The following is a 25,483-nucleotide window of genomic DNA, read 5'->3' as shown; positions in this document are numbered from 1 at the left end:
AACAAGTGGTACTGCCTTACTGACATACACACTATATTATACATCATTTAAACCTTGGTATAACTGCTGTACTATAGTAAAAATATAGAAGCACAGCCATGTCTCTTTCAAGTCAAAAAACCTGTAGCCACATCTCTAATGTTAATGGCTATCATCTTTCCTTCAAAGATGATGGAATAGTGATTTGCTGCAAAAAGGACAATATGACAGCATTATCCACTGTACCCTCATCAGGACATAAGTACCTACACCCTTCGGTACCTTTTGATGATGCCATTACTTTGGTGTGTACAAAGAACAACAGATTGCTCAGATACAAATTCATTCTTTCTTGTTCTGAAACGATGGGATGTGTTCTTTAGCTAAATTTAAACCCACTTAAAGCATGCACATTAAACTTTGATCAAGCAGTGTGACTGTCCGGAGCTGCTTTTTATACTACCCAAGAATGCTATAGTACAATACATTTTTACAACACAAAGCACTTGCTTAGACTTGGCTTCCTATGGTAGCTGCATCAGACTAGAAAAAGGTATTTAATTGTAGTCTATCCACCACTATGATAATCTAGAATATGCATAAGACCTAAATTATACTAAATTTCTTCCCTTGCTATGATATCTATCCTGGCATATGCAGTAATACTGTTCAGATTTTATGGCTTTTATCCTCTGCTAAGATTGTAAAGGTTCCAGCTGTATAATGTGGAAGAGTGCATGACGACAATTTTAATAATACATGTTTAAACACACATCAGTATAAAATGAAATAACACTCAGTGTAATGTGTAAAATGCACTTAATAGCTGGAGTCTAATAAAGATGATGAAAGAGTTATTTTTGTCCCAGGTGTAATGTAATAGTTGGTACTTAGTGTTAGACATTGCAATTACCAGATGTTTCTCCAGCAACTTCTAAGTGTAGGCACGTGGCATGTTTAAATGTAAACCTGTCACAAACCTGGGCAATTTCAACTGAGCATACAAAGAATAAAAAGCATAAAGAGAGGATATCTTCAGCAAAAACCACTTGTCATATAAGTCAGTACATTCATAGATAGAAGAAGCTGTAATTCTTGACTTTTTCTGAAAAAATTGAGCCAAACCGAACTGATCTTATCAACAAGCAGTGACATCTGCTCAGGCATCTTTTCCATCATAAGCTTAGTTTATAAAGAGAAAGTGACATATAGGTTTATTTTCACCAAATTGTGGTTCTACAAAACAGCAGTTTGTGTAGACTGCTACACTGTGACAGTTAAAAGAAAAGTTTCTTTATGTGTAGGAGGCATTCATTACAGACAAAATATTTTTATTTTTTAACCCTTGTTATTCAGCTTTGTATGCAGTCCAATGCTAGGCTTATATTGATTTGGTAGAATGCTTATCAGAGGTAGTTTAAGTAATTTTCTATGGGATTTATGGATTATCATGCTTCCCAAAAATACCATATGCCAACCAAACAGAACCTCAAGAACTATTGTGCCGAACTGTGTCTCACAAATGTTATGCAACACAATTTTAGTGCTCATCTCTTCTTTATTTGTAATTTTCAGTTGATAAATATGTCTTTGTCCAAGTCTGTGAACACATCTCATATTCATATGTAGAAATACCTGACCAGTATTTGTTACTGTTCTTTACTTAGATCTCCGGAGAATACATTTTTTCCCTCTGGTATCACATATTTTATAAACAAAACTTAGTGTGTGTCAGTTTGTAGGAGGCTGAAACTCCAGTTCTGTTACGGACGGCTTTCTTGCAATTCAGTCGCTCTAGTGAAAGGGGTGACATAACATTACAGCAAGGTATAGCATAACCCATTGTTTTTATGAGCCTACATCAGTACGAACTCTTGGATGTTTACTGTTAGAAAGTAAGAGAGGGTTATATGATTGGAGAGCGAAGGGTGAGTTTGATATGGCATGTAGAATTATGTGGGAAGGTAACATAGAGGAACCAGTTTGGAGATGTACTAGTTAAAGTTAGATTTTTTTTAAAGAAAATAAAAATTTTTGCTATCATAGGGAGAGGAGCAGTGTGCTGGCTTATCAGGAGAAAACACAGATGAATCTTGACCAACAGTGTCCCACACTAGATTATCATCTGATTGCATTTTCTATATCTACCTTTACAAGGGTGCGTTAAAGAAATATGTTGTGTTGGAGTAAAAGTCAGTTTGTTTTTTTAATTTGAAGAAAACATTTTTAGATTAAAGTCAGGCAGGGTGTGCAAACAAGCTTTTGTTAAGGAGATGTGTATGTAGACTGCTGAATTAAGTCTTTCAGTTAATTTACACAGCTATAGAAAGCCTTTGGTGCTCTATTGAGCAATGTACAATTACACAGAGGGGAGTATGCCGTATCTTTTCAGTGTTTTTGCTGAAAAAAATAAAGAGTTCAGGGTTGAACTGAAATGAGAATTTTATACACAAACCACGCAATAAAAGCAAACACTTAGAACATGCCCAATAAATACTTACAACCATAATTTAATACTCCAAATCATTTTCGAACCATCTGGAGCCAGTGACTGAGAGTTGTCATCTCATTATTCCATTAGAGGAATTACTGATGTCTGCGGGCCTCGAGATCAGAGTAAATAATTCTTAGACATTAACACAGTCTACACACTAATTATTCAGTTTATAGTGGGAATGACACTAAAGGGTATTTTGCAGAGTAGTTAGAGATAAATGATTAGCCCACATAGGACCACACTTGGATTATTAACTCTTTAAATACATTTTTTGTGATTGCAAGCTATGTTGGGTAGTTAAACTTTTAGCAAGCTGAGTGACCAATTAAAAAGAATTTTACTACTTTTACTATAATCAACAAAATAAGAAAATATTGGAAATACCAGTGTAGTGTGCCCAATGTACTCAGCACACCCCACCATGTGCACACACTTTACACATTGTACCTATTTTAAAGCTTCCGTTATTGGATCACCAGGTGGACATTAGCCAGCAGCCTTAAAGGGGAACTATAGTTCTGCAAAACAAATTGTAATCAGGCAGGTCTTTATTGCAGACAGGGATTGGTGATGTCGCTTCTGCAATAAGTTACACTTACCTGTCCGAGCATTGCCTTCTTTTTAGAAAATAGTTCACACTTACCTCTGAGGTAGGTTTGGGGCTAACTCCTATTTTTTTAGGTCTGTATTTATTATTGCCATAGTATTTACCCAACCACCTGAATCTCTTTATAGATATTATATATAGTTGTCAGTTCCTACAGGAAAAGGTGAAGTCAACAGCACTCCAAGTACAGGATCGTTGCTTTATTATAAAAGCATTGTCACAACATGTTTGCCAAAGTCTTGGGGCCACGCAGGGACCCTTTCCTTAAGGCAACATGGCATCACTAGCTAAAAGCAGGCAGTTTTTACATTTTCAAAAATCAAAACTGACACGTGACATGTCTAAAAATCTTCTCTATCTAGAACAGATGAATTTCTGCTGAGGTTTTTTTCTCACCTAATTTGCATGCCATGGATTTGGGCACATTCAGGTTTTGGTAATGTAGCTCTCACAAGTAAAGGTATCTCACAGAATGCTGCTGTTTAGTTAGCAAGCTAGTTGTGCTTTTGCCAGATTTGGAGATGATGATAATATGGAAAGGAAGTTTATCTTTAAATCCGGACTCTTAGTTATCTCCTTGATGCTTGTTTTAATGAAGCTTCCTTAAGATGTACCCCAACTTACAAGCACTTTTCCATACAAAACCTATAACTAAGCTTTCCTCACAAAGACATTTTCACACAAAATGTCCACGTTTTGTTTGTATCTCAAACTGTTTTATAAAAAAAGAAGAAACAGTTTTGCAGTCACCACAGGCACATTCTCAGCATTGGGTTAGCAGTCCCCTTCACTCAGAAATGATGCAGTCAAGGGACCTGGATGACAAACTTAGGTTAGTAAATATTCCCTCTCAATGAAGTAGAATATTAAAAAAAATAAAAAACATGCAATATGAGTCAGGCTGATTTTCGCCCATCGAAATGTTTTAAAGTTTATAGGGCTGAGACACTTATCCCATTTTTAAATTTACTGCACTCTTCTATACCTTAAAACGTGTATTTCATATTTCCTATTTTAATCTATCTCACAAGTAAAGGTATCTCACAGAATGCTGCTGTTTAGTTAGCAAGCTAGTTGTGCTTTTGCCAGATTTGGAGATGATGATAATATGGAAAGGAAGTTGATCTTTAAATCCGGACTCTTAGTTATCTCCTTGATGCTTGTTTTAATGAAGCTTCCTTAAGATGTACCCCAACTTACAAGCACTTTTCCATACAAAACCTATAACTAAGCTTTCCTCACAAAGACATTTTCACACAAAATGTCCACGTTTTGTTTGTATCTCAAACTGTTTTATAAAAAAAGAAGAAACAGTTTTGCAGTCACCACAGGCACATTCTCAGCATTGGGTTAGCAGTCCCCTTCACTCAGAAATGATGCAGTCAAGGGACCTGGATGACAAACTTAGGTTAGTAAATATTCCCTCTCAATGAAGTAGAATATTAAAAAAAATAAAAAACATGCAATATGAGTCAGGCTGATTTTCGCCCATCGAAATGTTTTAAAGTTTATAGGGCTGAGACACTTATCCCATTTTTAAATTTACTGCACTCTTCTATACCTTAAAACGTGTATTTCATATTTCCTATTTTAATCTAATTGTATGTAAACAGAGGTTAAAGAAATAAATAGGATTTAAGGCCAGACTAATCCAGGCAAACAGCTAAATGCACAGGTGGAATATGCATAGATCAGCCAGAGTTCCTCACTATCTTCTCTCAGTCTGAGCTAGTGATTGCAGAAACCTGACACCATGTCACATTCTGCTATAAACACTAGTTGATTTTAAAAATACACATATTTTTTATAAACACATACCTGCATTAGGTAATGTTTTTCATTCTTTACATTGAATGAAGGGTTTTTCGAAAAAAAGAGAGAGGGCCTGAGTATTTACATAAAAAAAATTATAGTTTGTGTAGAATGTTCACAAATCACACATCTATCCACATTTCACACCTCCCTAGCTTAATAACTTATTAACTTAGTTAAATCTTCCATCTGATAATTAGGCACTGAACATTCCATGCATGGATACTGCAGTTACTCCTTTTAAGTTGTAGGATGGAAAATCTGTAAGAAAGGAAAGCTTAAACAGAACAGTTAAAACAAATTAGTAGCTAATTCAATTTATAAAGCAGCTAAAATATAAAGCAGCCTTTACTGCAGTGGTCACCTTCTATCTAGAGCTGATTACCACACTGATTATTTTCTCCTACTGGATGCAGTCCAAGCTGTTATTTCCCCAGTTCATTACACATTCATTGGCCACATAGGCATTTTCATTGGACAGTAGGTGAGGCTTCGTATTTGAACATTAGTTAGGTTTGTGGTAAACCAAGTCAAGGACAATACAAACCTATCTTTAACTATAGGAATATAAGCTGCCAAAAAGATCTAGAGAGATCAAGTGGGAAACATATCTAAAACTATGTACACATCCCAGATGGGTATTGTCTCAGGTGAGAATCTGGCATGTGAACAGTGGTCACTCTACATCGTTCATGAATCCATCAGAACAGATCCATGAATGACCAACCAAGTAGAATCGTTACACAAGTCAAAAGAGGAGTGTTCCTCTTTGCTGTGCTGTGTGTACAGCTTTTGAAACAACGCACAATCTGGAGCTTTAGGAAGATCCAAATTCTGCTCATATTTTTGTAGATCAACCAATTATGAGCCATTCTTCTCATCTTGAGAAGATGCTTGTGGATTGAGTTTGGAAATTCTCTCTGAAATTATTGTAAAATACCATTTATAAAATAGATTTGTAGTTAGCTTTGACCACTTTGGCTTTGAGGTACTTAGTAAAATTCTGGAGAGTTCTTAATAGGAATGTTAAATAGCTTGGAGATAATTGGAGCTCTAGAAATCTTGGGGAAGGTAAGTGATTTTTCAAATGCATTTTTCAAATGGGAAAATGGCTGGAGTACAGACTTAAATTTTTCTTTGATAAAAGAGGAAAACTGGAAATAGCAAAAGGATTCCCCCCAGATAGCTCATGTTTCTGAAACAAGACTTACAAAATCATTACCTCTGAAAAGGTCCCAGATTTTTAGGGAATCCCTAATAATCCACCAACCAATCTGGCCCCTGCTAGAACTCATAGCAATGTTAAGGGTGCATTAGAGAAGCACAAATGGCAGTCTCGTGGGTACAAAGGCTTTTTGGAAAACTTTGCTTTTTGAAAATGTGGAAATGGTTTACTGTATTTTGCCCACAGCAAGGAAAAATCTAAAAAGAAATACTCATGTTACGTAAATAATTGTAAAGTGAACTTTATGGAATGTAAGGGTTCAACAGGTAATACTTAGCAGGAACCTCTGCCTTCCTATTTACTGCCTTAGGACCCTTCAAGAGTATAATAATGTTAATACAAATGTACAAAGTATAAAGTTTACATAATATAATACTATACTTAGATATATATTATACAAAATCATTTAGTAAAGCCTAGGCTTTACTAAAACTTTGGTAAAGTTTTATATGGCGTGAGGAATCAAAGAAACATATAGTTATTTATTTGAATTTTGTTGCATTTTTCCAGATTCATACAGCAATCACATACAAAGTCTTGCAGGGGCTTCCTGTATTAAAGACCAGTCACTGTTCCTTCCTCACCAAGTTCATGGTGACTGGTCTTATATCTGCCACCTGTATTTTCCTGCAGCCAGTCTGCAGTCAGTGGAGTTGCTTGGAACAGTGGCATTGTATGCACACAAAGTGGATTTATATACTTTGTGGTTATTGAGTCGGACATAAACATGCCTTTAATAATCTCAATTACAAGACATATATATTATTTTACCAGAGTTCTACATTTTATTATACAGTGTTTAGCTTAGACTGGATTTCAAGAAAGAAAATTTCCTGCCAGTACAGTGTGACATGAAAAAAAATCAAAGCTATATTTTTAAGAAGTTAAAGAGAAATATAGACCCAACATAATAAAAATCCAACCTAGGCACAAAACTTTGTAAGATCAATGGGTACACCAGCCGGCTTAAGACATTAAAATGCCAGCTTGTTTTATGTGGTGATAAATATGCCCTATCATGTCTTTATATTTTATTACAGCTACTTTATTCCTGGGTAGCCTCACATATGACACATCTAATCATTCATGTCATGAATATAAAGCCAGCTGTATTCTATATAAAAAAGGCTTTCAGACATAATGACATGACATTTCCTTTTTGCCTGTGTTCCGCTGGTATTTCAATAAAGCCAGGACAATAGCAGATGCATATGACTGCTGGCAAAGGGTTCTGGGTATTTAAGAATAGAAAGAGAAGAAAAAAAAAACACATTGTTGGGCTTTAATAACATTGCAAAGAACAGTGATATTGAGTAACCCAAAGCAACCTTTAATAAATCATCATCCACCTGTATATCCTAAACTGCTAAAAGGTGATTTCCTGTTTGGTTGTGATAGGATGTGATATGTATTATTGTTCGTTGTAGTGTTTAGACAAGTTTAATATTATTATAGGCATTACATTTATTGTTTGTATTTCAGTGCCTACGTTTTACCACTGCTTCTTTGATTTCAGATAGCAAGCTACATTCTATACAAAAGGTTTCAGACGTAATGATCAGTAATGGGTAAAACTTCTTAGCCAAGGTTGGTTAGCCAAGGATGTTTTACAACAATAATTAAGAGACTGCAAATAAAACCACAGTGAAAATTGTCCAAAAGCAAACAATTGTCAAATAGCAAGGCTAGGCCCAAATTTACTTAAGTTTTAAGAGCTTGGGGCTTTACTAAAAGAATTACCATACTTCAGGGAATAAAGAAGTGTAAAACTGGCTAGTAGTTTTTTTAAGCCAAAATGTGTTAGAGACAAAAATACAGGGAGGTTTACAAGAAGAATTAGGAGACTGCAGATAATAGTATAAAACTGATTACTAGCAGGACAGCTTATCCAGGAAGAGTCAGCACCGCACCTTACTACTTGCGCTTTTGAGTTAATACACACGTTTGCCAAAATGTAAACAGTATAACGCAGTAAACCAGATCCTATACGTTTGCAGTCTAAATCACGTCAAAACATAAATACTAATCTGAGTTCCCCTTCTTTTCTTCTCATGCAACATAAATAATACAGAACGCAGAATTCCTGAGCCCTGCACTTCAGTATGCACAGGGAACAAAAGGGGGACAACTCTATGCTACCGGAGATACCTCCTTCTTGTCTAGCTTGAACAAGATGCTGGGACATGAATCTTGCCATTGATATTGCACTGGAAAGTCTGACCATCATACAAACTGCACCTAAAAGTTCTAAGATTCAGTTTGCAAAAGCAGGCTGGAGGAAAGATCTGCATTTAACCATCCAGATGATACTAGCTGCTAAAAATATATTCAACACATAGGACGTAGCTGCTGTAATTAAAAGCTATTGTAGTGTAGGGGGTGTGTCTATGACAGTCATAAGATTTTGTAGGGTGCTGGGTGTCACACAGGATGTGTGCTTCCTGAAATGCCTTTAAATCATTTTTTGGATGCATACAGTATGGAATGGTACAGCGATAAAATTAAAGATCCAAACAGGTTTCCAACATGCAGTAGAAGCAGAGGCTAATGGAACTAAAAGAAGTGAGTCCAGAGTACCACTAAATCCCTTTCATGTGTGAAATGATTAATTAAATCTCGAATAAGTCTCAAAGGAAGCTGAAATGAAAGTTCCACAGTGTCCCAATTAATTTACTCATATAATTTGTGTTTGCGGGTCAACAGAAAACTTATATAGAGCCCCATGATCCAAAGTTTGTTTTCACATTCATCGGGCCTGATTCAATAAAGCTCTCCAAGCCTGGAGAGGATACACTTTCCGTGGTTAAGCTGGGTGATTTCTTAAGTAACATTTGTTAGCAAATGTTATCAGTCATGGACCAGATGCATTCCAGGTTTGCTGTGTCACCCAGCTTCACTGATGAAAGTGTATCCTCTCCAGTCTTTAATAAATCAGGTCAATCAACTCCTACCATTTGTTTTCACACATCCCCTACAAAAATGGGAAATAAATGCTGGTTGGCAGTGACAGGGAGGGCTTTATTTCTTCAGACATTTTTTTTAGTATTGGACCAGCTGTTCTATGAGCAAGTGTTTACTGTGTATTGTTTTCTCTTTTTATTTTGAAGTAGGGATGTGCCATTATTAGATGTATGTGCTGTCTGGCTGCTTCAGTGCTGAGACAACACACATACAAGGTTTAGACATTTGGAACAGCTGAAATCCATCTTACAAGTTCATCTGGTAATTCTATCAAAAGTGAACTGCATTCTCTGATAAGAGGCTTAGAGATGTGACAAGAGAAGATGACATTTGAGTCAAGAAATTCTATTAGAGGGCAGCAATTGAAGATTTAGCAGCAGCCATATGCATGTCACATACTCATAGCCAACTGGACACACATAAAAATCTGCAGTATGTCAAATTCATGTCTCATGCTTCTACTTCCCTATCACATTCGCTGCTGCATACCAAAACAACACTGTATCAGGCTGCCCTCAGATAAGAAGAGGTCGACCATAAGTATATAAATACCTATAGCTCGTCAGCTCTGACCCAGTTAATCCACACTTCTCTGCAAACTGATGGTGTTATGAAGGATTCAGTTGGAATTACAGTGAATGGCCCAGGTCACATTAACTGTTTGCAACAAAACATGAAAGTGGCTTGGTTTTTATTGCTTTAAACAAGACTCAACAGCTTCATAAACTTGGTGAAATGATTAGCAGATTTACCAATAAGGTTTTGGTTAAATGGTTCATGACAGTTATATTTAAGTTAATATTAATAAGGATAGTACATACTGCTTCCTCCGGGTACTCCGGTTTCCTCCCACATCCCAAAAACATGCAGTTAGGTTAATTGGCTTCTCCCTAACAATTGACCTTAGACTACATTAATGACATATGACTATGGTAGGGACATTAGATTGTGAGCTCCTTTGAGGGACAGTTAGTGACACGACTATGGACTATGTACAGCGCTGCGTAATATGATGGCGCTATATAAATACTGTATAATAATAATAATAATAATAATTCATTCTATGTTATTTATAGCAAATTTGCATTTGAGTTCTTTACTATTAACTTGATTTTAACACTTTAGCAAAGTTTTACTGAAGTAAAACTCTCATAAACCAAGATTTGTTTGAAACTAACTATATGTTTTTAGAGTGTATACGCTTTGAGTACCATTAGTGAACACTACATATCAAAACAATCAGTAAATCGACAGCTACAGGCTGGTAAATGTATATATATTTCTTTTAAAAGTCAAGCTTATGCCTTCCCTGAAATTTCCAGTTAGTGTTTTAATAAAATGAACAGCTTGGACTTGTAAGAAGCAAAAATTAAAAAATATTGGTTTATACCTTTATCAGAGTATTTCTTTAACAGACTATCTTTTTGGATATTTTAATAATATTTACTTCTACTTGTGTTGTCCAGGTTTGTTACTTTAAACCAGTCTTTTACAAAAAAAAAAAGATTTCCGCCTATACATATGTAATATTTCAGATAGGCCACATGGCTATTTGAACCCAGAAAAAAAGGAACATACGGTGAAGAACACCAATTTTCGTAGCGGGATTTTTTAGGCCAATATCAAAAACATATTATGAAAATAACAAAATTTTATTAATATATACATTAAAAGGTTCATTTCCAATACATAACTCCACATAAAATCCATTATTATTACACACAATAATCTCTCCTTTCAGAGTGTCCCTGTGAGGGATACATTCTGGGTTAATTCTCTACGCGTTTCAATGAAATATCCGCTTCCTCAGGAGAGAGGAGAGAGAATCTACAACCATAAAAAAGATTACATTGTTATCATCAATTAAATTATTACTACATTACCAGAAAAAAATACATTAAACTAAACATATTACACATCAATATCCCTGCGCGTGTTTTTTTTTCAACACTCTCTGTTAGAATCAGTGGTGGGGAACAGATCGGTAGTCACGGCAGTGAAACTGTTATATGTTTTGCTCTGGTATCAATCTGGTATCAACATAAATATGATAACATTTTAAATTATCCATCCCATCGTGTTTTACATATTTTATAGTGCCTAATAGCCCATTATTGCCCACTTTATATGGATTTCAAACAATGTTGTTTGAAATCTGTGGCAGTTTCACCATTCCCAGTCAAAGGGTGAACATCAGTACATTTGTAGAGCAAGCCTATTTGGCATATTACAAAGGTAAACTTGGTGATCAAGATAAGTCTTGGACCCCTCATAAGGTGTGCAAACAGTGTGTCAAGGGTTTACAGATGTTGACAAAGGGAACACGTGGTAAGATGTCAATTGGTATACCTAGGGTTTGGCGAGAGCCAGAAGATCATTTCAGTGACTGTTACTTTTGTATAATGAAAACTTCAGAATATAACATTCAGATGAAATCCCGGTGCCGGGTTTCATTACCCTCTCTTGAAGAACATGAAAATGTTGATGAACTAGGTGACAACAATGATGAAGAGTTTGAAATTGAATACTACTCTGTTCATAAGGGATTTGATCAGCATGAGTTGAGTGATTTGGCACGTGATTTGGGACTATCAAAGAAGGCTTCAGAACTCCTAGCATCAAGACTGCGTGAGAAAAACTGACTTGAAAAAGGAACGACGGTATTGTACTTTCGAAACAGAGAAATTGCATTTCTGCAGTATATTAGAACTGACAGTGGCTTTGTGTATTGGCATATTATACCTGGTTTAATGGAGGAATTGGGAATTCTAATCTATAACTCAACTGAATGGAGACTATTCATCGATAGCTCAAAGCCAAGCTTAATGTGTGTCCTCCTTCACAATGGCAATATATTTGTGTCAGTCCCAATTGGCCATTAAGTTTTTCTTTGTGAAGAATATGCAGACATAAAGAGAGTCATTGAGTTGTTGCAATATCACCAACACAATTGGGTCATCTGTGTTACCTTAAAATGGTATGCTTCCTACTTGGTAACGCGCATACACCAAGTATCCCTGTTATCTGTGCATGTGGGACAACAGAGCTTGTGAGAGGCATTGGTTGGAAAGGAACTGGCCTCCAAGAACTGCCTCAAAACCAGGGGATCCAAACATTCTACATGAGCCACTTGTTGATAGAAAGAATATTATAATCCCGCCTCTGCACATGAAACTGGGTCTGATGAAGCAGTTTGTTATAGCTTTGCCAACTGAAGGAGACTGTTTCAAGTACATCATTTTGGCATTTCCTAGCATGTCATTTGAAAAAATAAAGGCTGCTGTGTTTGATGGTCAACAAATTCGGCAGCTCATCAAAGATGACATTTCATCAGGACAATGTCAGAAGTCAAAAAGAATGCTTGGTTAATATTCAAATCCATTGTCAAGGACTTTCTTGGAAACACGCAAGCAAAAAAATTACACAGAAATTGTCAAGAAACTTTTGGAGAGCCATAAAATGCCTGGTTGCAATATGAGCATCAAGGTGCATTTTCTGCATAGCCATCTTTATAACTTCCCGGAAAACCTTGGTATAGTCAGTGATGAGCAAGGTGAACGATTCCACCAAGATTTGAAGGTCATGGAAGGAAGGTATCAGGGTAGATGGGATGTACAAATGATGGCTGACTAATATTGTTGGAGCATTCGGTGAGATTGTCCTAACACTGAACACTCCAGGAAAAGCTATAAGCGTAAATTTTTACCTTAACCACTTACCCAATTTATTTTCAAATGTTTTACTGTAAAAAAATGTCATAATGTAACAATAAATTCTTTGTATGAACAAACAAAATTTAAAATAACAGTACATTCACGTTATTTTTTCATTGTTTTTTCATTGCATGGAAAATTTGTATGCTTTTTGACAAAAATGGAGGGTACCCTGTATCGTAAAAAATGGGTGATAGCAAAAAACTGGCGTCATTTCTGGATTCACCACCCAAAAATTATTAAAAACAAGTGTGAGCTCTAACTCAACAAAAAATATGTTCCCCAATGTAATGGGAAAATTTTTCACGGTACACCTGAAGATCTCTCACGGCACACTAGTTAAAAATCACTGGAGTAGGGAATAATCATGTAATATATCATATCTATGATGTCAAATTTGTCTCTTAATCACAATGTATGCGTTTTATTAACACCATGAGAATATTTCTTTTATTTCCACACACTTGGCTAAAGTAGAACATGGTGATCCCCAGTGGAATCCTGCACATATGCTGTGAGGTTAGGCAGACATTACAATCTGAGCTCCCACTGAGCTATTTTTAGTTTAGATAAAGTTTTAGAGAGGTTTAATTTATTCACTAACACAATGCTCTCAAACACCTGTATGAGCATTAACTGAAAAATGGATGCCCTAGATATTGGTTTGTACTAACTTCTTGTTGTATGTTAAATTTTGCATCCTATAACTAAGTTACCTGCTTCTAAGTAATTTACTTGTTTCTCCTTGTTAGTACAAACCTTTTTGGTGCTCATGGACACTCATAGTGCCCTGGCATAAACAAATACCTAACAAGTGTTAGGACCAAACGGCAGTTACATTTGTTCTGGCTTTGGTGCCTTGAAAAAAAAATGTACATAAAGCTCCTGATTTATTAAGGGTCTCCAAGGCTTGGGTGAATAGAATTTCATCAGTGAAGCTGAGTGATCTACATATGGAATATTACCTAAATGATAAAATATGAACATTCTAAAATTTAGCCAGCAAAAGACCCCCAACAACAGACCTTCAATGACATACCTCAAAAACAGACCGTTAGTGACTGATCACCATTGACAGACCTGTACTAAAAGATCCCCAGTAAAAGACCCCACTGACAGGGGTTGGGGTGGGTGAGTTAGTTTTCTTCTCTCCCTGTACTGATTCAGTCGTTGTTGCCTCTGATTCCCAAGGCAGTACTGGCTGTATTAAAGGCAGTAGTTTGGATCATCCTACCAACAGCACTCTTGGAAAGTTGCACCCACTTTGTGAATCTTTGAGTTAGTATAATACATTATGAAATGGTATTTCAATCATAAGTAAAGGCAAAGTATTGTACACTGTATTCTCCTGGTGAAAGGGATGTGTGACAATAAATTCAATTGTGCAATAAATTACATTTCACTTATTCAAGCTTTTTATCAAGGGAAGAAATCTAATTGTATAGGTAAGAACCACCTAAAAGTAAAAACAGTTTCATAATATGCAAGTATTTTAGCATGTGCTTTTCAGTGGGGTAGCTGGATTTCTTAAGTTAAGCGCCACTGTGATAAACAATAATCAATATGTTCAACTCTTGCTTATTCCATTAGTTTATCAGTCAGTCCAGAAGGCAAGCATGATTAAATCTGTGTCCTCTGGAAAATCTTTATTTTAAAAAGTTTATTTAATACCACTGTTCAGTAACAGGTATCTGTTTTTAGCTGCAGTTAGCTGTTCTGGGGAATTTGCAATTAAAAGTTATATTTGTGGATGGAATCATTACCGAATGTGGAGCCATGCACAGCCAGTCTTAATGAATAGACCAAGAATGACGTGGTGAATAGAATCAAACTCGTTAGCTGCGATCATTATTTTTTCAGAATATAAAAAAAAAACTACTGTAAAAAGTCAAGAGCCAGGAAAACAATTACATACTCTTTTCTTGTAACTTTTCACAAAGCAAGAACCTCAGAATCCATCTTACTTATAACATTTCTTGTATAAAACTATTTTTTCTTCCCTAAAGACGAACATAAACATACAATAGGTAAATGAGTTGTAAAATATTTTTTTTTCTATGAAAAAATGTGTCTTACAAAGAGAATCATTGTTCCTAGTGTGCTGTATTTTTACACACTATCCCTATAAAAAATGCCCAAAAACTTTATTTCGGTAAGCTAAAAAATAGATAATTCAAAGTGGAACTGTCACTAAAAATTAAAACACCACTTACCTTTACTACTATAGAGCCCCTGATCCCTGGCCCTGGAGTTGGCCCTGTGCTGTCCTGAAATCCTCCATTGTGGTGGTGCAGAGAAAGCACTGGGTGTCGCTATCTTGTTTCTTCTTCTTACGTTCTGATCTCACACTGCGCAGGCCTGAGTTTGACAATTTTTTGCCCCACTGCAAGAAAAAGACGCTTCTGCACATGCCCTTCATCCTCCATTGTTCTGATAGCAACAGGTCGATTACTTTGGCAGTACACCACATGCACAGTAGAAAAAGCTGATGGTCAAAAATATTATATATCAGACCCTCCACCATATAGGCTCAAAAATTGCAGTCTTCCACAGCAGTGATTTTGGATATTTACCTTAAAACCAGTGAGGTTTATGGGAATCATGGAGGGGTCATTTCATAATGAATGCTTAAGCAAAATCTAGTTGCATGATTATCAAGCTATGCAATGGTTTCAATGTCTCCCAAGTCATTGACCCTACACAAGTATACAGTAAATATAAGGTTTGTTTAACAAGCATTATTAAGAAGGAATCTAGGAATGGCAGCCCCTGTACTTCTTTTATGACAGGGTCACATTAAATTTACACTTCTCTTACAAATAAAAAAAGCTTTATGACTTGTTGTTAAAAGCAGATAGAAAAATACAAATGTATTCTCACCCTGTTAACATTTGTAATGATTAAATTTCCTTTTCTGACAGTCTGGCAACTCTATTTCAGTCAACAATAAAAGAAATAAGAAAGACTTCCTTTGTTAACATAATAATCCCTGTCACACATGTAATACCACTTTCAGAATAGTTTATACAGTTCAAGTGATATTCAAGATCAGTTTTTGTTACAAATATAATATTAAAAAGATATCATATATATAAGATGAAATACAGTTAGAGCAAACGTTGTTACATGTTACTTCAATAATTTACTGAAAACCATCTAACCCAGGGGTCCTTAATCATCAGAGTTTTCAGTGTTTGCAAAATGAAGCATCTTAATTATTTACTAAAATACTTCAAGAAGAATACCAATATGGCATAAGATACAATAAAATATGGTTTCCTAAATACTTTTCACCCATACTGCCTTTTTCCTAAAATAATGTAATCTGTCCAAAAACACAATTTCCCAACAGTTTGTAATTGTAGCAGCTATATTGCATGGTTAGGTCATATCCTGTTCAGAGGAAGAGCTGTACAAGTAAGAAAATAAGCATTCTATTGATTACAGACCGTTAATCTGCTATTGATAAGCTTCCTATTTTTTTTAACTTTGCAATTAGAAGCTAAATCTCCATTTCAGTAGTTTATTTTTTTTACTTCTTGAGCAGACATTTGGTAGTCTTCACAAAGAGGTTATAAATAGTGTTATGTTTTGAAAAAAGTTACTATGATTGAGTCCAGACAATTTTTGGAATTTGTTGGAAGGTTAAAGGGAACCTCTAAATTTTGTACTTTTAGATTTTTTGTAATTCTGAGTATGGGGCCTTTGCCTCCTGCTGGTCATTGCTAGGCCTTGCCGTTCAGGTTTCTACTGTCCACGCCTTTCTTCCTAGTGTAATATTTTATTTAGCCTTTACCTTATTAAAGGTGTGTGTTGAGTTTGTCTTCTACTCTTTGATTTTGGTTATCACTTGGATCACCATGGGTTTTCTACCACCTTCCCTGATATTTGTTCTGGTTTTGGATCATATTTGCCTTCTATGTGGCCTGATCCTTTGCCTGATTTTGGATGCTGTTTTTGTTGTTGTTTGAAGTTGGCTAAGACTCTTAAGTTACACAAAAGGTCTACCATAGCCCATGACATGAATTTAGCAATCTTCAACCAGTACAAGAACTAAAGTAAAATATAGAAGCTCCTTTGGCAGTGAGGTATCTGCATAATATTTTTTTTTATTAATATTACACTTTTTTGTTCATATTGAACAAATCTATACATGTCTATACTGTTTTCAGTTAACAGTCATGTCTCCTGTACATCATCTGCCTACACTTCAGTGGGCTGAACGGCTCGACTTTGCAATAAAAGAAGAAAAACATTCTTGACCTCTGGATACTGAACCTTAACTTCTCTTAAAATGCAATCATTAGAAAATAGCCCCTCTAATAAGAATTGTGTGCAGATATTGTTAGAAGTGATAATCAGTAGTGGCGTCTTCAACAGTCCTAAAAGATATAAACAGAGCAGGTCACAGTGGGGGAACCACACTGATTTCTTAAACAAGGTACAGAGCCCTGTTAATTTTGTAATCAGCCAGTTTAAAAGAACAATGGCAGCTAAAGGATCTTCAATAATAGTGTAGGTATGCTTTGCATATTATTACTTGTTGGGTGATTTGAATATAAATAGGGAGTCAATTTATAGACAACTCCATTAATTATTCTTCCTATCCTAATAATTGTTGACCTTTTCATGACTCTTACTTTTGCTAAACTTTGAATGCAATGGCAGAATTTCACTGAAAATAAATAGGTTGGGACAAACTTATCTCAAGTCCCATGCATTTTTTATAGGGTTAAATGTAGATTTGCTTGTATTCTATGAATATGCTCACATTGTCTCTTCACACATAGTCTGTCAGGGTCCTTCACCTTAGTCCATTTTCACATTGCAAAATATCTCAGCCAGGCTCTTCCTGTTGTGGCAGCTAATTAATCTCACCCTAGTCTTCATGCAGCCCACTTGTCTATTCTTTGTGTCAATCACTATAAGTGAGTGGCGTATGCACTGTGTGTTCTGGTTTCCTATGTAGTCAGCCTGCTTTCCTTGTTGACACATAAGGGTGTGAGTTATAATTACATCTCATGGTTCTGCAGGAAATTCATTTGGGACATGTTATTTAAAGCAGCAATATATGTTACTGCAGAGATTGAGTGATAAGCAGCCCAGAGAGAGGGCAACCTAACTAGCTGAAATGTGTCTTGCACCGTGCAATGGAATAGTAATTACTTGATATATCGACATGCAAAATAAATGTATTAACTCCTCCTGTATGTTTTATCTTTCTTACTGAAATGCCTATTTTCCTGTTCTTTCCGATGTTGTGCTTTGTGTTCTCTCTGAATACATTATTGCAATTATGGAGAGTGTTGGAACTATGTTTAATATTAAATATCCAAGCCTTTTTCTGTGTATGCAAATGTGGGAAATTAGTTGCTGGTTTCCAGCAAAAGTGCAGAAAATATATTTTTACAATGCAGTATTCATTGTTCTGTCTAAACTTTTCAAATATTAATACTATGCTTGAATTTGAAGATTTCTAAGTTAAGCTTTTCAAAAATAGTTTTTTTGTGCCTTTTCTTGGTAGCTGTTCCTAAGTAACTCCTTATTGCTCTTGCTTATGAGAGTGAGCGGTGTAGATATACCATGAGAGGCCATGTGGACTCTGTCAACAGCATTGAGTTTCTTCCATACTCCAACATTGTGCTCACCAGCTCTGCAGATAAGACTTTGTCATTGTGGGATGCAAGAATGGTAAGTAAATATACTATTTTGTTCTTTGTAGTAGTTTAATTTATTGAAAACAGTGGCAGACGTAGACCACATACTGCACTGCTTGTGTCTCAGTAGCTACCAATAGTCATTAAGATGAAATAGGGAGTTATCCTCCCAACTGTTTGGAGGGTTTATCCCTATTTGGAGCCAATTCTTGATGTCCCTTTTCTGATGTTTCTCTTTTTGTTGTAATGTGCAAACCTCTTTAACATAATGTACATTTTTTTAAATGTTTAAAACTACACCAAATTGTTTCTCTGACATTGATTGCATTTGTTTATTTCCAAAAGCCAATAAAAGAAAAGGTAGAGATTCTAGATAGAATTCCTTATTTATCCAACCATCCAAATGACAGGGTGTACCATTGTGTACATTTACCTACAAAACTACACAATAAACTTTACTAAACCTTTTTATCCTTTTTTTGTTAGTTAAAAAAGGCAGTATAAAGAAAGGTAATGAAATAAAAAATACTTGTGGGCTCAGCCAGTAATTGTTTTGCAAATAATTATTTGAGATCCATATATCTGTCCTTGTACCAGAGTTGTGTCATTTACCCACGTGTGAAGCGAGAGGTATGTCTCGGTGGTGTCAGCTGATCTCACTTATACTTTATTATAGTTACCCAGTAAAGTCACACAAATACCATCTGGGCCTGTCAGTTCAGTCTACCTAATGCAGCTTCCTGTGATGATGATGCACTGGCAACAATGCTGCACTGCTCCTGATTTCAGAACAGTGTTGCCACTCTCCTATAAATTGTGCTTGCTTGCACTACAACAAAATGTAAAAGATTCATATGCCTGTAGCTTGCCAATCAGCACTTACCAGTGCTGCCCACTTCTTTTTGGATTGGCAGCACTATTGCTAAAATCCTGTTGCTGTTGACTTCAATCTCAATTTTTTATATTAACTATAGGAAGCTTGTAACTGTTTTTTGGTAATTTGTTAATATTCTTGCAGTTGTAGATGTGGTGAATCATACCTACTATGGGAAATAAGGACACCACTTAGCCTAAAAAATGAATATACAAAGAGAGCTAAAAAATTGAGTCCACTTAAAGAATAAGTTTGTTTCAAGCTACAAACCAATGAGAAACTGAGAAAATGAGAAATTAAACTAATTTCCAGAATAAACATTGGGAACAAAAAAATGCCCAGTGTTAACGTCCATGGGAGAAAGAAAGCCCCAGTGTTGGTGTGCAGATGGAAGTAATAAAAGGGCTTAGTAAGAGGAGCAATAGTGCCCAGTAAGAGATCTGAGAATATTTGTTCCCAGTGATAGTGTGGAAGTGCCTAGAAAACAGTCCGAAGAAGTACCGGCATGCGGTGTAGAAGAGCAATGATGCTTACCTGGGGAGTGGGCGAACAATAATGCACAACAGGTATTTTTGGGGGAACAACAGTGCTCACTGAGTTTGGAGGAAGACAATGGTGCCCATTGGGAGGAGAGTAAACATTAGTGAAAAACACTTAACATACTCTTTAGTCTGTATTTCACAATGCTACTCTTTCACTAATTTTACCTGAAAATACAGGAATCTTCTGTGAAAGTACAGGTGGATTTGTGTAAACTGTTTGGTCTGTGCCCTTATGAACATCTTGTGTCCTCCATCCCTCACTTGTTTGGGGTGACTTGGTAAGAAGAAATCTGGGGCTGTTATGCCTCAATATTCATGAGAAAGAAAGCAGCTGGTGATATACAAAAAGTAATTTCATACTAACATTTGCAAGTTTTTTACAGTATAATGTAACAAGGAGGTTTGGCCAAAATTACCTAGCAATGGTCATGTAACGATCTGATTGGTTGCAATCAGTTTATATATAGAATTAAGTTCTGAATGTTGACATTTTCTGGATACACATAAAGAAATGCCAGCTTCTCCCTGTCTGATTCTTCCCTCTTGGAGGATATGATAATGGACACTCCCTGGGGTAATCCAAGTCGTGTGATCTTGCTGCTGGAACTGTTGCTGTTTTGGACCATTGTACACATTCAATAAAGATAAGAACTAACTTAATTTAGCAACTCCTGAGACTTTTGTGTTATTTAACTTTTACTGACACACAGTCCCACAAATACTTCCACCTTGTTACAACTTATTACAGCTCTTATATTGCCTTTTTTACTTGTTTGCTGGCCACCAGGCAATGGCCCTGTGTATTCATGTGAAATGTGTAACACATTTCTAATATTTTCTCAGACAGTAAGATTTTGATACACACATTGCTATCTACTGTGTGTCTCAAGTATAAAATAGGATTACGTTTGTAATGCCATTTTAACAAACATCTTGGTTTATATACTTGAATATGTGCAGCATAAGGTATTTTTTTTAATAGTTTTGGGAGCTATGAAGTTGTCACCTTATCTTTCCAACCTTATAATTCAGTCAAACAGAGCCTCAGACACACTTCTGAACTTGGTATTTACAAGCTGTAGTGTTCAGCAAGAAGCAAAGGCACTTACAAGTTAAGGCAGTTACTATTGATCCCATACACAGGATTTAAGGAGGGCCAGGAAATGAGCAGGACAACTAATTGTTGGTGGTTTAAGTATGGGGATGGACTGTAATAGAAAATGTAGTGACATTAAAGGCAGACAGAGCCCTGTCACTCCTGTAGAATTGGACACAACTCATACTTTCCCCAATCATTGCAAATTAAAGCTTCTGTCTCTGTACAAATAGCTGGATGTTTGATCATCTGCTGTGTGGATCAGAGGCGTATGAACGATTAAATGTGTTAACTGATAAACTAACACATTCGATTCTTTCTGGAACTTCAGTCAAATACTTGTTTTCTTTTGTTGTTTCACAGTGTTAAGAAATATGGCTTATTTAAAGGTCATCATATGTCAGTTGATCTAATCCAGTGTAGGCTGCAAGACATAACAGTCGCGTGGCAGCAGAAGGAAGCAGTGCATCTAATCTCTGCCTAACATGCCCACCCTGCAGAATTGTAGATAGGAAACCCTTGCTTTCAGCAGTGAATCTGAATATCTTTGAAAACATAATAAAAGAAAAACATGAAATCTAAATAAGCAGGTATCACATTCTAAGTAAAAATATTTACAGTTGTTACCTATATATTTGTCAATTTATGACACCAACTCATAGCATGGAAAATGCAAAGAAAAAAAAACATGATTTAGTTACATGTGAATGAGTACCGCTGTTAGAGGAGAATGAGCACCTGCTAATTTATACAATATAAAGGATTGATTGATTGATGATGTCATTATATTATAGGAAGAACTACAATGAGGTCATAATTTTTTCCTAATACTAAAACATGACTGTATCTTTTTCTGTAATTACTACGCATACCTATCTCTGTATCTTTTCTTACCAAAAAGCTACCACTGGAAGTAGTAAGGGTCATATTTAAGCAAGAAGGTGCTTCATTAACATCACATCTCTCACAGCAACTTGTGGTTGTCGTGGATTTAGAGTGGGTAAACCAGAGGCTGGAGATTGGGGGAATTGCCAGGCAAATATGAGTTCAGAACCTCCTCCAACTGGCTCATTTGATAGTACCAGCACTGTTTCAACGGGCTTACCCCCAATGCAAACCTTGCCTGGCTGGGCCAAAGGCATAGGCAGGAGAGAAGGCTGCTCTGGTCAGCATGTGGGGTGCAAAAAGGGCAGGGCCTCCAACCAAAAAGTTCAGTTTGTCTTTTATGCTTTGGGTGAAAACATTTCACTAATAACATAATTTATCATCCAGCAACATAATCTGTTTGGTTTTGGCCACAATAATTATACTTTATGCTGTTAGTCTAAGTTTATTGTTTGCATGCAATGATGGGACAAGATTCATTAGCACTCATGGCAAAACAGCTAGGCTACACTACTTAGTTTAAAGGTCCTGCCCTGTTTTGGGTCCACTCCTACTGAAGCACTCATGTCGGCTTCATAGTACTAAAAAAGGGGTTTTTGCTATTTGTTGTTCCTGGGTTGCTGATTGGTGATCATTACTATATATTCTTATGTAGTGAGGATCCCACTGTTGCTAATAAAGGTTGTTGAAATTAGAGTTTTATGTTCCGTATGGATTTGTCCAAGAAATAGGTGTTCCTTTTTTTCTCTTTTCTTTTGTTTAGGTGACATACACAGTATCTCAAACATGTGTTCTTTTTTGCACTTCTACCAATGTAAATGAGTATGATCTATATGAATAGTTTGTGATTCACAGAAGCTTTGTACATTCTTTCACTTTGAAGGTGCACTTCAGACAAAGCTGCTGTTAATCTACAGTGTGCTAAACAGCTAGAATATGATTCAGAGCACTTACTTTTGCTCAATGTGTGAAGCACTAGGAGTAATTGACCCAAAATACAATTGGGAAAGATCAAATTCTCAAATCACTCTTTTTTGTCTCTAATTACCATCCTTATTTTAATTGCCTCGTTAATAGTTATCGAATTCATGGCCAACTTTTTAATCAACGTGTTTAATTAGAAGTTCTGTCTGAAACAGTATATTGGTGTAGAGATATTGTTAAGACATAGAGAGCACCATTGACCCATTCAGTGCCATTCAACAACTAGTACTAAACAAAGTTCTATTCTAATCTAACTTTAGATTGCAGTAGAGCAGCTGAGCTCTCAGACGTCTTTGTGAATCATATGGAAAGCATTTATCAGTGATGTTCCCCAGGTAATGGATTCATTCTAAGGCAGAGTAAATATAAGCTGCGTTGTAGAGGAGTAGGAAGAATTGGATAGAAATCCTGGCTTTAATTGAGATACATTGAAAATGCATGTATGTTACTCGTGACCAATAAATTATCTTTTTTTTCTTCAAGTACATTCATCTGTGCTTTACTGACATCAGCCCTCTTATGATTTAATTGATGCTATTGTGAACTTGTAAAGGCAAAAGGTCTATATCGTAAGCTGTGACTCATCTTCTCAAGGGCTCAAACCTGAATATTTCATAATGCACAGCTGGGTGCACTAATATATGCCCTGAATGTGGTTATTTTCATATACAGGATGTAAATGTCTTCATTTAAAGTATTCTTTCTCACACTTTAACATTACTTTTTGTAGTTTAAAACCTAACTCCAGCCAGAACTCTTCTTTTTGTTTCTGATCAGGTGGGTAAGTGGGCAAGTTTGCATTACTGTTTGTGCTCCAATTTGGGGGATTCACTTACAAAAGATGACAAGGGGACAAAAGAAGAAAGCAAAAAAACAAACAAACAAGAAAATAATAGCAACAGGCACTTAAACACTTTGTCCTTATTAATGAGATATCCTACCTCTTCCTGTTCTTATTGTTACCTGGTATCAGAGCAGTAAGTGAATATAAATCTTGGTGGAGATACTAGTGGAGATATTGATAGCAAAATGAAACTGTATGCCCCTGGCCCAGGTGGGTTCACGAACTCTTATTATTTTGTTTATGCAGGCCTCCCAGTTAACCTATTATTTTAATTTCCTTAGTAAAGGGGAGGGCATTCAGCTGGACACTTTTTGGTAGCCAATTACCACTCCATTGCCCTTTAAAAACTGTGATATCAAAATCATAACCAAAATACTTTTAATGCACCTGAACTCCTTTCTGGGGGCCCACATTCACCCAGATCCAGATTATTTTGTAGCACACAGACAGGCCTCAGGTCAGATGAGAAGATCAATTGATTTGATTTCAGTTGTCACCTCGAACTGGAACCAGAGGCCAGATAGATTGACCATGCTGTTATTTTTAGAACTTCAAAAGGCGTTCTATATTCTTGCATTGGAATATTTGTTCATGTCCACATGGAATTTGGAAAGGTCTTCCTGCAATAATTAGCTAGCTTATACTGTAGGATGGTCCTGAAGCTAGGGTCACGCTGGGAGGGTGCTTATTCAACAACAAATCTATACAGAGAGGAGGGCGACAAGGCTGCCCTTTATCCCCGTTATTCATTCTGGCTTTCAAGCTGTTAGCCATAGCGATTCGTACACACCCAGACATCCGAGGCATTTCATGCAGAGAGGTAGAACACAAATGTGCCCTAACTTATTTCAAATTCAATTCATTAAGCTGTCGGAACTTCAGGTGAACAGCTCCAAATCTATGGTTATAAATTCCAATTTAAATCACTCACTGGTGACCTCATTAAAGCAATCTTTTGATTTTGAGTGGTGCTCTGGCTCCTTGCAGTACCTGGGGATCCAAATCACCTCCATTTTTGACTCCATCTATCAAGACAACTATATGCCTTTGTTTAAGCAGGTTTTTGAAAACTTGGCCAGATGGTCCCCCTCCCCCTGTCCTGGTTGGGGAGGATAGCAGCTGAAGATTCTTCCCAGAGTGCTTTACCTTTTTCATACCCTACCCGTCTCAGTGCCTCGAAAGGAACTTGGAGATACTCCAGTCCAAAATACCTGGTTTTATTTGGGTTAATAAGCGCAGCAGAATACACTGAGCCACCATGATAGCTAAAATTTGATCCAAAATCCAAGACTGGTTCAAGAGTCCCACGTTTTCCCTATTACTACTATTTGGGTAGGGGACCTCCTCTTGGCAGGTCAACTCTCAGTTATTAACATCTTGTCGGAGACAATGAACTCCCCAGCCTAGGGTACTTCCACTATTGTCAGTTAACATCCTGTGTTTGTTCCAAGATTGCCTGAAGCCTTCCCCTTTATATCATGACTCCTTTAGAGAGCTCCTGCAAGTCCAATAATGATGCCAGGGGTCAGATTTTTATTTTGTACTCGGCTTTGTCGACCCCCTCACCCAATCTCTCCTACATGCGGCTTTGGGAGAATAATCTAGGAAAATCTTGAGAGGTGGATGAGTGGGTCGACATGGCAAAAAACTTGTCTAAGATTTCCTTGAATACAGGCTTGGTAGAACCTAACTATAAAACAGTTTGAAGGGGGTATATGGTATCAGCCAGATTTGCTCAGTGCTTTGTTTTAGGGGGCGCAGGGTCCTGAGCAGCATGAAGCATATAAAGTGGTCATATCCTGTAGCA

At 36.5% G+C, this 25,483-nt stretch overlaps 1 protein-coding gene across 1 annotated transcript in view; it reads left to right on the top strand.

Moving 5' to 3' along the window:
- SPAG16 (sperm associated antigen 16) overlaps positions 1 to 25,483 on the top strand; it is a 485,653-nt gene that overhangs the window by 257,066 nt on the left and 203,104 nt on the right. Inside the window, exon 13 of the mRNA XM_072418546.1 lies at positions 18,359 to 18,485. The gene's annotated coding sequence lies outside the window, so the exon portion shown is untranslated. The remainder of the gene's footprint in view (positions 1 to 18,358; positions 18,486 to 25,483) is intronic.

The sequence above is a fragment of the Pyxicephalus adspersus genome, chromosome 7, assembly GCF_032062135.1.
Source record: "Pyxicephalus adspersus chromosome 7, UCB_Pads_2.0, whole genome shotgun sequence".
In the NCBI taxonomy this organism is placed as follows: domain Eukaryota; kingdom Metazoa; phylum Chordata; class Amphibia; order Anura; family Pyxicephalidae; genus Pyxicephalus; species Pyxicephalus adspersus.
Note: the sequence above shows the minus strand (reverse complement) of the source record. Positions and strands in the feature narration are given on the sequence as shown.